Raw genomic sequence first — 12,194 nt, 5'->3', positions numbered from 1 at the left:
TTCTTACTCCTCCCATACAGCAATCTGCTGTGTACTCACAAAGGAAGCTGATTCTGTTTCCCACAGAAGATGTTATTGACCCTCCTAAGAATGAAAGAAAATGAGGTGAGAAATGGCTTGTCAAATTACCAACCATTCAAAATATAAACATTCTCAAAAGTGAGGAAACTAATACCAAAGTGGCTGCCCTACAAAGACATCATCAGATGCTGAGATTGAATTTATTTATACAGTGTTGGATCATTTAATCTTGGGAGTCTTGTCTCTCTGTGAGCTGATGCAAACATAGATAACATCTTAACAATCAATCCCCTGTTAATTTCTTCCAATAAAGCTAGGACCTAACATTTCAAGCACTCACAAGTTGCTAACCATGAAGTCATAATATACTAGAACCTGCCCGGAGACAACACCACTCCTTCCTGATAAGAAAGGAAGAGAAAGAGAATGAATCTTTCCTAAGAAAAGGATCAAATAGTGGGGCATAGTGGCTCAACTTCTAATGATGGCATTTAAGAGGCTGAAGCAGGAGGACTACTGTGACTTAAGTTACCTTGGGTGACATAGTAAGTTTCAGGTTAGCTCGAGTTAAAGTATGGAATCCTGTCTCAAAACAATGAAATAAAAATGTGAAGGATTTGAAAACTCTGGGAAATCGCTGAATTGTTATGTCTGTACTTCCCACAACAGATGCATTTCTGAATTTCCTATTAGAAACCTATGATCCCTTTAGTGACTACTTTTATGAACAGGCTACAAAGCAACACATTCAACACTTAAAACAACAGTGCCTCAGTTTATCTTTTCATACCTAGAGACATACACTATATACAAAGTCAACGACCTTCAAACTAACAAAATGGGAAGATGGACAAAACCTTTGCTATGCCCCATTTGGGGACGGGGTAGATAGAAGTAGCCGCAGGGGAACTTCCTAAAATTGCCACAGGAAACTGATAACATTTTGATACTATCACAATTTCTACCAAGCAATAGAAACTGGCATCCAGCGGTCTCCCTTGGGGCACTTACCTACTGTGGCTGAGGAAAGGCACCCTTGGCCGAAGAGCCACAGCTGCAAGGAGCAGAAAGTCCTTACTTACCACACGGAGAGAAGCCGCGGCTCTTATACTAGCTTGCACTATGGCCCAGCTGTTCCCAATTTAGGAAAGCAGCTTTCAGTCAGGCCACCAGCCCAGCCACCTGAGGGGTTCTGGAACCCTGTAATTAGTTCCCCACCCTCAGTACACTGCCCAACTTTAACTCACTTCTTCCAAATTTAAAGGCCTCCTTTTCAGGGTAAATATGGTTAAATTCAATGTAGTGTCAGCTAAGCCTTTGATGGATGTAAAAATAGAAAAATGTAAGTGGTTCAGCTAGTACATCCAGGTATTTCCTTGACACCGTGGTCACTACAAGAGTTTACTGTACACTTACTATCTCAGCACTGAGGAATGCAGGGACAGATTAAAGGGCTTTTTTGTTTTGTTTTGTTTTGTTTTGTTTGTTTTAAAGACAACACAACACAGGAACTAGGGAGATGGTTCAGCGGGCAAAATGCCTGCCGTGCAAGCTTAAGGATGTGAGTGTGGATGCCAAGCACCCACTTAAAAAACCAGGCATGGTGGAGCATGCCAGTAACTCCAGTGCACATGCAGGAGTGAGTGTGGCAGTTGGAGACCCATGAATCCTTTGGGCTCGATGGCCAGCCAGTCTAGCTGAATTAGTGAGATGTAGGTTGGCAGCCCTGTCTCAAAAATTAAGGGGCAGAATGTCTGATGTTGACCTTTGGCTTACACACATGCTTGTGTGGGCACGCACGCAAACCCAGCCAAAAGCATCTATTTTAGTTGGCGAGCTAAAGCCACAACAAGGCTGCGGGAGACAAGGAAATATTCAGACTATGAAAGAAAGGCCTGAGATGAGCTGGCCACGAGATGAGAAGTCAGATTTACTTGTTACATGTCCCTCTCCTCCTGCAAGAGGCATCCATTTTCAGACATAGCCCACCCTTGAGATAGAAGAGCCATGGGGGAAGTTGACCTGGTTTAAAAAAAAAAAAAAAAAGATCAGGTCAATGAGTGGCCATGTGGGTTCATCCACTTCCAGCAGCTCACCTTCCTCTTTGTCCCTTTGAAAAATCTCACAGCTACTGAGGACAGGGAAGCCAGTGTTCCTCCAGCCTGACCAATGTTCTCTGCAGTGTCGGCCGAAATGCCACGGGAAGAAAATGTGTGTGGGAGGGGAGCCTCAGGAAGATGGCTCCAACAGCAGCTCTCTCCAGCATGGACACCTCCTTCTGAGCAAGATACCCAGCCCCTCAGGTAGCTACGGCTGGTTTCCTACCCGCTCCAGCCTAGTTGACAAACAGACTCAACATTCCACATGTGCTCCTAGCCTGGTGTTCATGCATTCAAGAAGCTTCATCAGTGGACATATGGGCGTTCTTTATAAGGTTGTCTTCTAGTTCTAGAACATAGAATGTGGAGAAGAAAATCCAGCCACTCTTTACCCCCTAAGAGGGAAGAACTTCCAGCACCTACCTCAGGGGACTACTGTGAATTTGACTGAAATAATGATGAGGCAGAGTGTGAGCCCTTGGGAGGGCTAGAGAACTACCCTGTGAGTACAGTACCCACTGACTGTCATTAGCAGTAGAACTGGTGTTTTCCTTGGGATTTCATTAAGGTTTCAAATACACACACAGCACATGTCGATGAGGTTGTGAAGATGACTATGTCACACTCATTTTCATAACTGTCCCTTCCTCTCACTGTGAGAAAATGACAAAAGCCACAGTGGTTCCTCTTTTAGTGGCAATTTCATTAGTTCACGGGTTTGGATTACCACACCAGATCACAAACAGGTGTCAAGCTCTCCAAGTACCATGAGTTAACCTAGATAACATCGAGACAGTTTATGATCTTTACAAACCCACTTCCCTTGAGAAAGCAAATGCAAAATGCTGAGATTTGGTTTTGGTATGACAGTATGATTCTTTTAGTTTTTTTTTTTTTTTTAACTACAAAGTGGGACATATTACAGAATTTTAAGTACTGTTTATAATTAGGGAGTGATTATAGTGAAATACACCAGAAGCACATTTTAAGACGTGATAATCAGGCTGGAAATATGGCTCTGTAGTTAAAAGGGCACCAGCTGCTCTCGCAGAGGACCTGGGTTTGTTTCCCAGAATCCATAGACACACCATCTCCAGTTCCAGGAGATCCAGCAGCCTTGTGCGGCCTCCATGGGCACCTGCACACATATGGTGCACATACATACATTTCCTCACATACACACACAAACAAAAATATATCAATTTTTTCAAGTAATTATCTTAAATGAAGTAAAAGGGGCATTTTCTATTTTGCAGATGAGAGTATCCAGGGCTAGCAATGGGAATAGCATTGCTACGCTGTCAGTGTGAAAATATCATGGTTGCTGGTGTATTATGTGAGTTGACGTCTTCTGTGAAACATCCTACTGCTGCTTCCCTTTGCATTCTTAAGTTTGCAATGCTTTGTTGAACAACAGGAGATCATGCATTGTGTTCCCATGTTTTATGTCTGTCATCTTCACTGCTGAACAGTGGTCTACTCAGCGTATCAAATGTCTTAGTCAGGGTTTCTATTGTTTCAATGAAACACTGACCAAAAAGCAAGCTGGGGAGGAAAGGGTTTCTTTGGCTCACACTTCCACATCCCTGTTCATCACGGGAAGAAACCAGGGCAGGAACTTGGAGGCAGGAGCTGAGGAAGAGGTCATGGAGGGGTGCTCTTACTGGCTTGCTCCCCATGGCTTGCTCAGCCTGCCTTCTTATAGAACCCAGGACCACAAGCCCATGGGCTGGATCCTTCACATCAATCACTTAATTTTTTTTAAAAAAATTCCCTACAGGCTTGCCTACAGCCAGACCTTATAGAGGCATTTTCTCAACTGAGGCTCCCACCTCTCAGATGACTATAGCCTGTGTCAAGTTGACATAAAACTAGCTAGCACACCAAGACAAGTGAACAGTCAAGTAATTAATGAAAAACATATATACATGAAACCAGCTTTCTCAAACACATAGCTATTGGAAGGCTTGCTCACAAATTAAACACACAGAATGTGTAATATAATCAGCTTTGAAAAACCTAATATAAGTATGTTTACTACCTGACCACAAGCTATTGGATTGATGTCCTTCCACTATGTCAAAGGACAGAACTGTCCTCAAATCTAGAAATTAATTAAAATATTTAGAGTTTGTGTGAAGGAAACTATGAAAACAACACTCATGGGGAGAAAACACAAAGATACACCGTCCTCATAGGAAGGAGGGTGAGCCCATACATTAAGAGTCTGACACTGTCATGTTCATATATAATTTAGTCATTGAGTTTTAACAATCTGGGTAGGATTTCTCCTGTAATCTGGCAGGTTCTCTAAAACAGGAATTTAAAACGGGAAGTGGTACTAGATCTATGCCTCTACATCACATGATGGTGCGGCCATAATGGACCTTTCACCAGATTCCTATCTTGTGGGTTCACCACACACTGAAATAAGCATACAAAGTATTTTGCATGTTTTCAATGGTCAATTATGAGAAAAACCTGTGGGGGGAAAACCTCACTATTCAACATAGGGGATGAATTCAAAGAATCATGTCTCTCTCACTGTTAAGAAATGCTGTGTGGTGATAAGGATGGGCTGCCTGTTCCAGATCTGAAAAACTCCGAAGTTCTGAAAAATCTAAATTTTTTGAGCACTCACATGATTCTCATGGTTCAATACAAACTTGATTCATATATAAAATTATTAAAATTCTGCATAAAATTACCCTCCCCTGTTGTATATATAGGGCATATATGAAAGGTAAATACATGTTGAACTAGGCTGGATTCTAGCTGAAGGAAATATCATCACGTATATGCTAATATTCCAAAAAATTTCAAACCAAAACATTAAGACTTGTTTTGATTAATGTGTATGCCACATGTGTGTAGGTGCCTGTAGAGGTCAGAAGAGGGCATTAGATCCCCGGCGGCTGGAGTTAATAAGTAGTTGTGAATGGTTCAATGTCAGTTGTTCTCGAGGGCAGCAACCCTTCTTAAGGTTTGGATCACCTCTCTCTCCACCCCTTACCCTGCCCCCATTAGAAACCTTTCTGACTCCAGGCACTTAGGATGAAAGACATCAAGCGTTTAATAACCACAGGCTACAAAAAGAGATCCATAACTACTAAAACTATAATAGAGTATACAGCTAAGGGGAATTCAACCTGGACAGGCAGCAGATCATCAGCAATGCCTAGCAAGGTTACAATAAACAAAATGGGTAAAGGGTCACGGGATCCAGAGTCAAGGGTGCAAGCTAAGGACAGAGTTTGAAAGGCCACTCACTTCCAAACTCCTCCCTCTGCGGGGATGATAGCAAGCTAGGTAAACACATTTACAGAGGCCATGGGGCAGAAAGTCCAAGGCTCAGAAGGCTTTGTTTATTAGACCTGTGAGGCTGTCCTGCTATGCATGTGACTCCTTTACTATGACAACACACAATAAACGTGTCAATATACCTTAAACAAAAGGAAAGAACTTTCCTAAGTTTATAAGTGAGTCTTAACATTTAGAAGAATTTAATCTATTCAAGATAGAAGCTAAACCCCAATCAAAGAAAATACTGGAATTATAAACGAAGATATGCACGCTGAGCCTACAATGCAGGAAGAGCTACAGCTTAACAGTAGGTCTTCAGACTGTTAGTGAGCCAAAACTAATAACTGATGGGTTTGTTAATAGACCCCAAAGCTTTGTCCAACTTGAAAACCCATCAGTCACCATTTAGCCTTTTAAATAGGAAGTAGAATAAAATAGCATCAAAATGCAATGGTTCACAGCAAATGTTACTTGCATGCCAGGTTCTTCATTAGTGCCTGGTTTAATCACTCATAACAACCCTCAGAAATATTGTCAGCCTAAGTAAGATAAAGCTATATGTCCAAGGTCAGATAAGAAACATAAGGCAAATCAAGTTGCCAGAGGTCAGATAGGAAACAGCAAATCTTACCTTTATATCAGGACGCTGACCTCAAGAGTTTTCTGTTCTTAAATGACACACTACTGACTCCAGGATGTGACATATTAACTTATAGATGAACAATATAGTCAGTACAAAGACCAAGAGAAAATTATCAAGGTTTTTTTTTTTTAATGGAAAAAGACATAAACTCATAAAAAAAATCCTCTAAATAGCAATTAGCAATATACACTTACAGGGCTGGGCATGGAACTGAGGGGTAGACCCTGGGATCAACTTCAGCATCAGCAAAACAAAACAAAAGCAACACATGAACTCACAGGGACCCTCTCTCCCTCCTTCTCTCCCTCCCTCCCTCCCTCCCTCCCCCCCCCCCTCTCTCTCTCTCTCTCTCTCACACACACACACACACACACACGATATACCTAAGTAGGTAAATTTTGGTATATAAGTTGTCCCTCATCTTGGTAGAACAAAAGGAGTTTGCTAACAACTTGCTTACCATCTATAGTCATCATATTAAAGTGAGTGTCACTAATAAATCATGCTAAATTCATAACACAGGTCTATTACTCTGGTAACAGGATCCAGCTGGAGAGAAGATTGCCCACCTTGAAGCTTTTCTTAAAAGAGCAGGACATTTTAACCTTGAACTTCACTTCCTTGTGAAACTCCTCCTTCCTCAAACATAACAATGTGCTCCCAGATGTAATGGTGCTTTGTGAGGGATGTATCCCACTTCAGCAGCAATCACAAAGTTTTGTGATTTTAAGGCTGTGTGGTGTGAGTGTAGCTCAGTAACTAGAGTGCTTGCCTTGAATGTGTAATGCCATGGGTTGGGTTCCCCAGCCCTTGGGATGTGGAGAAAGGAGAATTGGGAGTACAGGGTCACACCCAGCTACTCAGCAAGTTCAAAGCCAGCCTGGGATAAATGATACACTATCTCAAAATAGAGTTTGTTGGGCTACTTTATCAACATGTTCTTGAAAATTCTAAGGATGACCAACTGATTGCTTATTGCAAACTATCATGTGGTTTAGAATGCGTTGCCAACAAAAATGAACTGGCTAGTATCCCTGCCAGAGCTAAGATTGTCTCAGTTTGTGTTTTGAAAGTCTCCCCATATTCCCCACACTAGCCTGGAACTCCATATGTAGTCCAAGGTGGCTTTAAAGTAGTGGTCTTCTTGGCTTAGACTCGAGCACTGGAATTACAGGCCTGCACCACTACTTCAAGCTTGGATCATCAATTTTGGACAGCTACAAGGTCCCACATCTTTTCAATAGAACAGAGTTCCAATTAGGGAAGTAGGTTCATAACATCTTGGTGGCTTGCAAGAACATTTTAATATAAAAAATAACTAAAACGCCGATTTCAATTGATTCTACCTATCCACATTAACTTGAAGAAAAATTCTTGGCAAAGATTAAATTTTTTTTTTAACTTTCTGGTACAGTATGTACATCTTAAGGTGAATGGGCTATTTTCAGTACTGGATCTAGTTGTAGGAGAGAAAAAGAAAGGCATTCAGTAGGAACAGGAAGTAATATTTTTGTCTGGGACCATAAGCAGGCCTGGAGAAAGGCTGCAAATAGGCTGGAGTTTCTGGGCAGTTGACCAGTTCTAAAATTGGATATTGATGATGCTTGCACAATTTGTTTCATTTGCTAAAAATCTCCTAACTTATGCTTAAAACAATGGATTCTATGGTACTGAGCAACAACAAAATTCACCTGTTAAAAACTGATCTAACCCACAGGACTAACAATTTGCTAATTTGCTAAAAAATCATCTACCTTATGCGTAAATGAATTTTATGCTATAGAGCTACAACACAACTCCCCCTGTTGAAAAAAAAAAAAAAAAAAACTGATCTAGCTCACAGGATTAAAGTTTTTCTGACAAACTAGAAAACCAAGGAACATTCCACACTCTCCCGTCTAGGCTGCTGTGTCCCTTCCCAGCTCTGGACTGAGTAACTGGGCATTTTGTTAACAGTGATTCAGAACTGTCACACATTTCTAAGTTTTCCACAGACCAAAGTAAAACAAACAAACAAAAACTAGCCAATCATAAACAAACTTTTCAACTAAAAGTATGTCATCTGAGCTCCCTCACTCCCCACAACGTGTAACTACATAATATGAAGGGATTCCGGAAAGATGAGCTTCCCCACGGAACTGAACAGAAGTCACTCTGTGTAACTGGGCTTTTTAAAAGTTGCTGCAGTAATGGAGACTCAGCCTGGGGCCTTTCTATACCAGCAGAGCACTCTTCCGAGGCACACCCCAAGCCCCACAAGTAAGACTGGGAACTGGTAAAGGCTTTCCTCACTGAAAACTGGCCACTTCAATGGCTGGAGTGAGTACTTACTCAGAGCAAACACTTGCTGTACAAACGAGGAAACAATAAATCTTAGTCTGAGGAGTGTTTTATAGGAAGGGATCATCGACAGTTCAGGGCACTGTGAAGGGGACAAGGGTGCTGCCAGGAGCAGCATCTCTGCTTAGTAAATGGCACTGTGGAGTCACTTCATTGGGATCTCACTTGCAGAGCATTCCATGGGATATTTTAAAGTTCAACATCCTTTTGTGGAATATATATATATATTGCTACTGGTGACTGGAGAATTCAGTCTACTGGCTCTGGTTTCATTGTGTGGAACTAACTGAGTAAAGAGAACTAAACTGTACTTTTAATTGTAAAGGTGAAACTCTAAGAATTAAAAAAAAAAAGATGAGAGAAAGAGAGAGAGTTGTGGGATATTTGGTTGTGATATGTTAATAAAAATCAACCTTGGATCAGGGGGTGGAGCCAGCAACTAGTAGAGAGTACAGAGGATCCAGGAAGAAATGGGGGGGGGGGTAGTAAGGGGGAAGACTGGAGTTTTGATGTATTTGTTGGTTTGAGATGCCTGGAGAGAGATGCTCTCTTGCTGGGTCTCCAGCCAAAACAGAAGGCCAGCTGGTTGCCTCTTGGCCTCTCTGAGCTAATAGGTTTTCACCCCAACAAATGATTCCCAAGTCTTTATTGGGAAATAGAACAATAGCGCCTTAGTTACGAAATATATTTGGTGGCAGTGGCAGAGCTGGTGCCTGTAGGGCCCAAAATCCCGCCATGCTGTGATCTGAGCTTTGGGCTGATTATGGGGCCACCGTAGAAAACCACAGTTAAAATATCAGTAGATTTAGGTGCAGCCACTAAGCTGACAGAAAAACAACATGTGGGTATGTGTGTGGAACCTAGAACCAGAGTTACAGGTGATCTGAGAACCAAGCTCTCCAGCCCCGGGAGAAGAACCTTGATGGGAAGGGATGACACAAAGACAATTTTTAAATCCCTGGGAGAGGATACAGTAAGGTGAATAAAGGAGCGAGTCAGCCATGATGTCATAGGAACCCCAACAAACTAATTGGTTCCCAAAGACTTGGAGGCAAAGGTTTCTTCAGGCTGTCATTGGTGCTGATCTGGAATAAATGAATGTCTGCTTATGATGTTTCCCCAGGAAACGCCACATGCCAGCAAGGCATGCTTTTCATGGCAAGGGAAAGAATAATTCAGAAGCAAAAGAGACCATGGGAGACTCAGGGAAGGTAGGGATATCTTCATTTCTCATTTGATTAGGTCAACTAACAAATGTCTTCCACAAATAAAGTGGTAACAAGTGCACGCCACTCACACAGTCTATGCAGTTCCATTTATTGTCCTCTGGAAGATACAGGCCTGTGGGGTATCTTAAAGGCACATTTGTATGGCTGGTGAGGCAAGCTCTGGCTTTGCAGGGGTCTGGGTTCTAAAAAGTACCAGTTTCTCTAAGCCCTATCCTAGAATTCAACTATCCAATTGCAATGAATAGTTATCTTTCAAAAACACTAACTTGACCAGTGCTTCCAATCTAGTTTTTAGACATTAGTTTCTTTGAGTGATTTAATAATGATTGTCAGTGTTCCCCAAATTCATGTCCCAGGTTTCCCAACCTAAATCAACACTCCACTAAAAGAATGGCACAGCAAATAATGTTAGAGATTAATTTTAGTTAAGGGATTAAATCTCAAGTCCAACAGAATGCTATTTAAACAATTTTCATGAGCACAAGTGATAGTTAAATTGGTATTTGGAAGGTACCCATAAAATATTCTTCTACTGAGTTTTCTTGACCAAATAAAGAAAAGAAAACTCAGAATTTATATGTTGTTTTAGGAGACATCGGTGTAAGTAATGTATTCTGAATCACTGCCAATAGACATATGTCCCTTAGGGGGAAGATGAAGTTCACTGGAACTGAGACTTTAGCCATCCGCTCAGTGGTTAAGAGCACTTACAGAGGACTGGGTTCTCAGTTCTCAGCACCCACTTGGCAACTCACAACCATCTGTAACTCCGGTTCCAGAAGATCCAATGCCTCTTCTAAATTCCAAGGGCTCATGCACACATTTGATGCACACACACACACACACACACACACACACTCAGGCACATACACATAAAGAACTAAATCTGTTTCTACAGCAAGAGATCCAGAAGCCTTCAAAGAATGACCCTTCTCTCTCAAAGCAGGGAGATCCTGTCTGAAAATCAACCACTCACTTACCAACCCATTCCATTCAATCAACGAGCCAACCAACTAACCAACCAGCCAGCTAACCAGCAACCAACTAACCAGACAGTTAACCAGGCAACCAACTAACTAACCAGCCAGCCAGCTAATCAGTGAATCAACTAACCAACCAGCCAACTAACCAGATGGCTAACCAGCAACCAATTAACTAAACTGCAAATCAGCCAACCAACTAACCAGACAGCTAACCAAGAAACCAAGTAACCAACCAACCAGATGGCTATCCAGAGAAACAACTAATGAACCAACCAGACAACTAACCAGCAAAACCAACCAACCAGACAGCTAACTAGCCAATCAGCTAACCAACCAACCAGACAGTTAATCAGCAACCAATTAATTAACCAACCAGCTACTCAACTCAACAACAACAAAAAACCTTAACTAAACCAGACAATCACCAATGGACCATACCAGGAAAAGATACCAGTCAATTACTGGTAGCAACAGAAACTGGTACAACTCCTTTTAAAGCATCTCTTTCTATTCACTTAGCAAATACTGAAAATACTTCTATTTCTTGAAATAGCAACTCCACCACTGTGAATTTTTCTTGGAGCAAATTATAGAAACAAGAATCACAAGAGAGATTCAGTGAAACAAGCACAGGAACTCATGTTTACGGCTACAGAGCGAAGCATCCATGAGATGCCTTTTGCTTTCAACAGAACTGTATTCTCAATTTTTAAATGAGAAATCTAAACACAAAAATATTTCCTGCAAGTTCATAAGAATTTATCTAAGATGCTAATGATGAGGAAATTTCAGTAAAGAATTTATATTGCACATATACAGAACAAGTCAAGAAATATAAAAAAATCAACACTATTCTCCAACTCTTTATAAATTTGAGTAGTATTTTATCTCTAGGTTGTATTTTCTCATTTTCTATGTTAATCATTCTTACATCCAAAAGTTTCTGCTGCCTATGGCAATGGCAGACGTACTATGGAAAACATGTTTCTGCTTTTAAAGGTACTCTTTGGTACATTCTAAATATGCAACCATGTACAAAAAGAAGATAAAATTTCTAAAAGTTTTAAGATAGTTGTTCAAGTGATAGGAGTATGGGATGTTCTTGTTCCAAAGGGTTTGTGTAGTCTATCTTCAAAAGTTATTTTCATTGGCCCCCTTCCTAGAGAGGGCTCAGGGGTCATTGTGAAAGGGGCATAAAGCGTGTATGAGACAGAGGTGACGGGGAAAGTGTGCCTCTGGGGCACATCTGGGCACCGCGCATAGGCGGTCTCTCTCTCTCTCTCTCACACACACACACACACTCTCTCTCTCTCTCTCACACTACACACTCTCTCTCTCTCTCTCTCTCAACCTCTCTCACTCTCCCACACACACACTCTCTTTCTCTCTCTCTCACACACACACACACACATTCTCTCTCTCTCTCACACACACACACACACTCTCTCTCTCTCTCTCTCACACACACACACACACTCTCTCTCTCACACACACACACACACACACACTCTCTCTCTCTCACACACACACACACACACTCTCTCTCTCTCTCTCTCTCACACACACACACTCTCTC

Source organism: Phodopus roborovskii, unplaced genomic scaffold, assembly GCF_943737965.1.
Source record: "Phodopus roborovskii unplaced genomic scaffold, PHOROB, whole genome shotgun sequence".
Taxonomy (NCBI): domain Eukaryota; kingdom Metazoa; phylum Chordata; class Mammalia; order Rodentia; family Cricetidae; genus Phodopus; species Phodopus roborovskii.
This window is presented reverse-complemented; position numbering follows the sequence as displayed.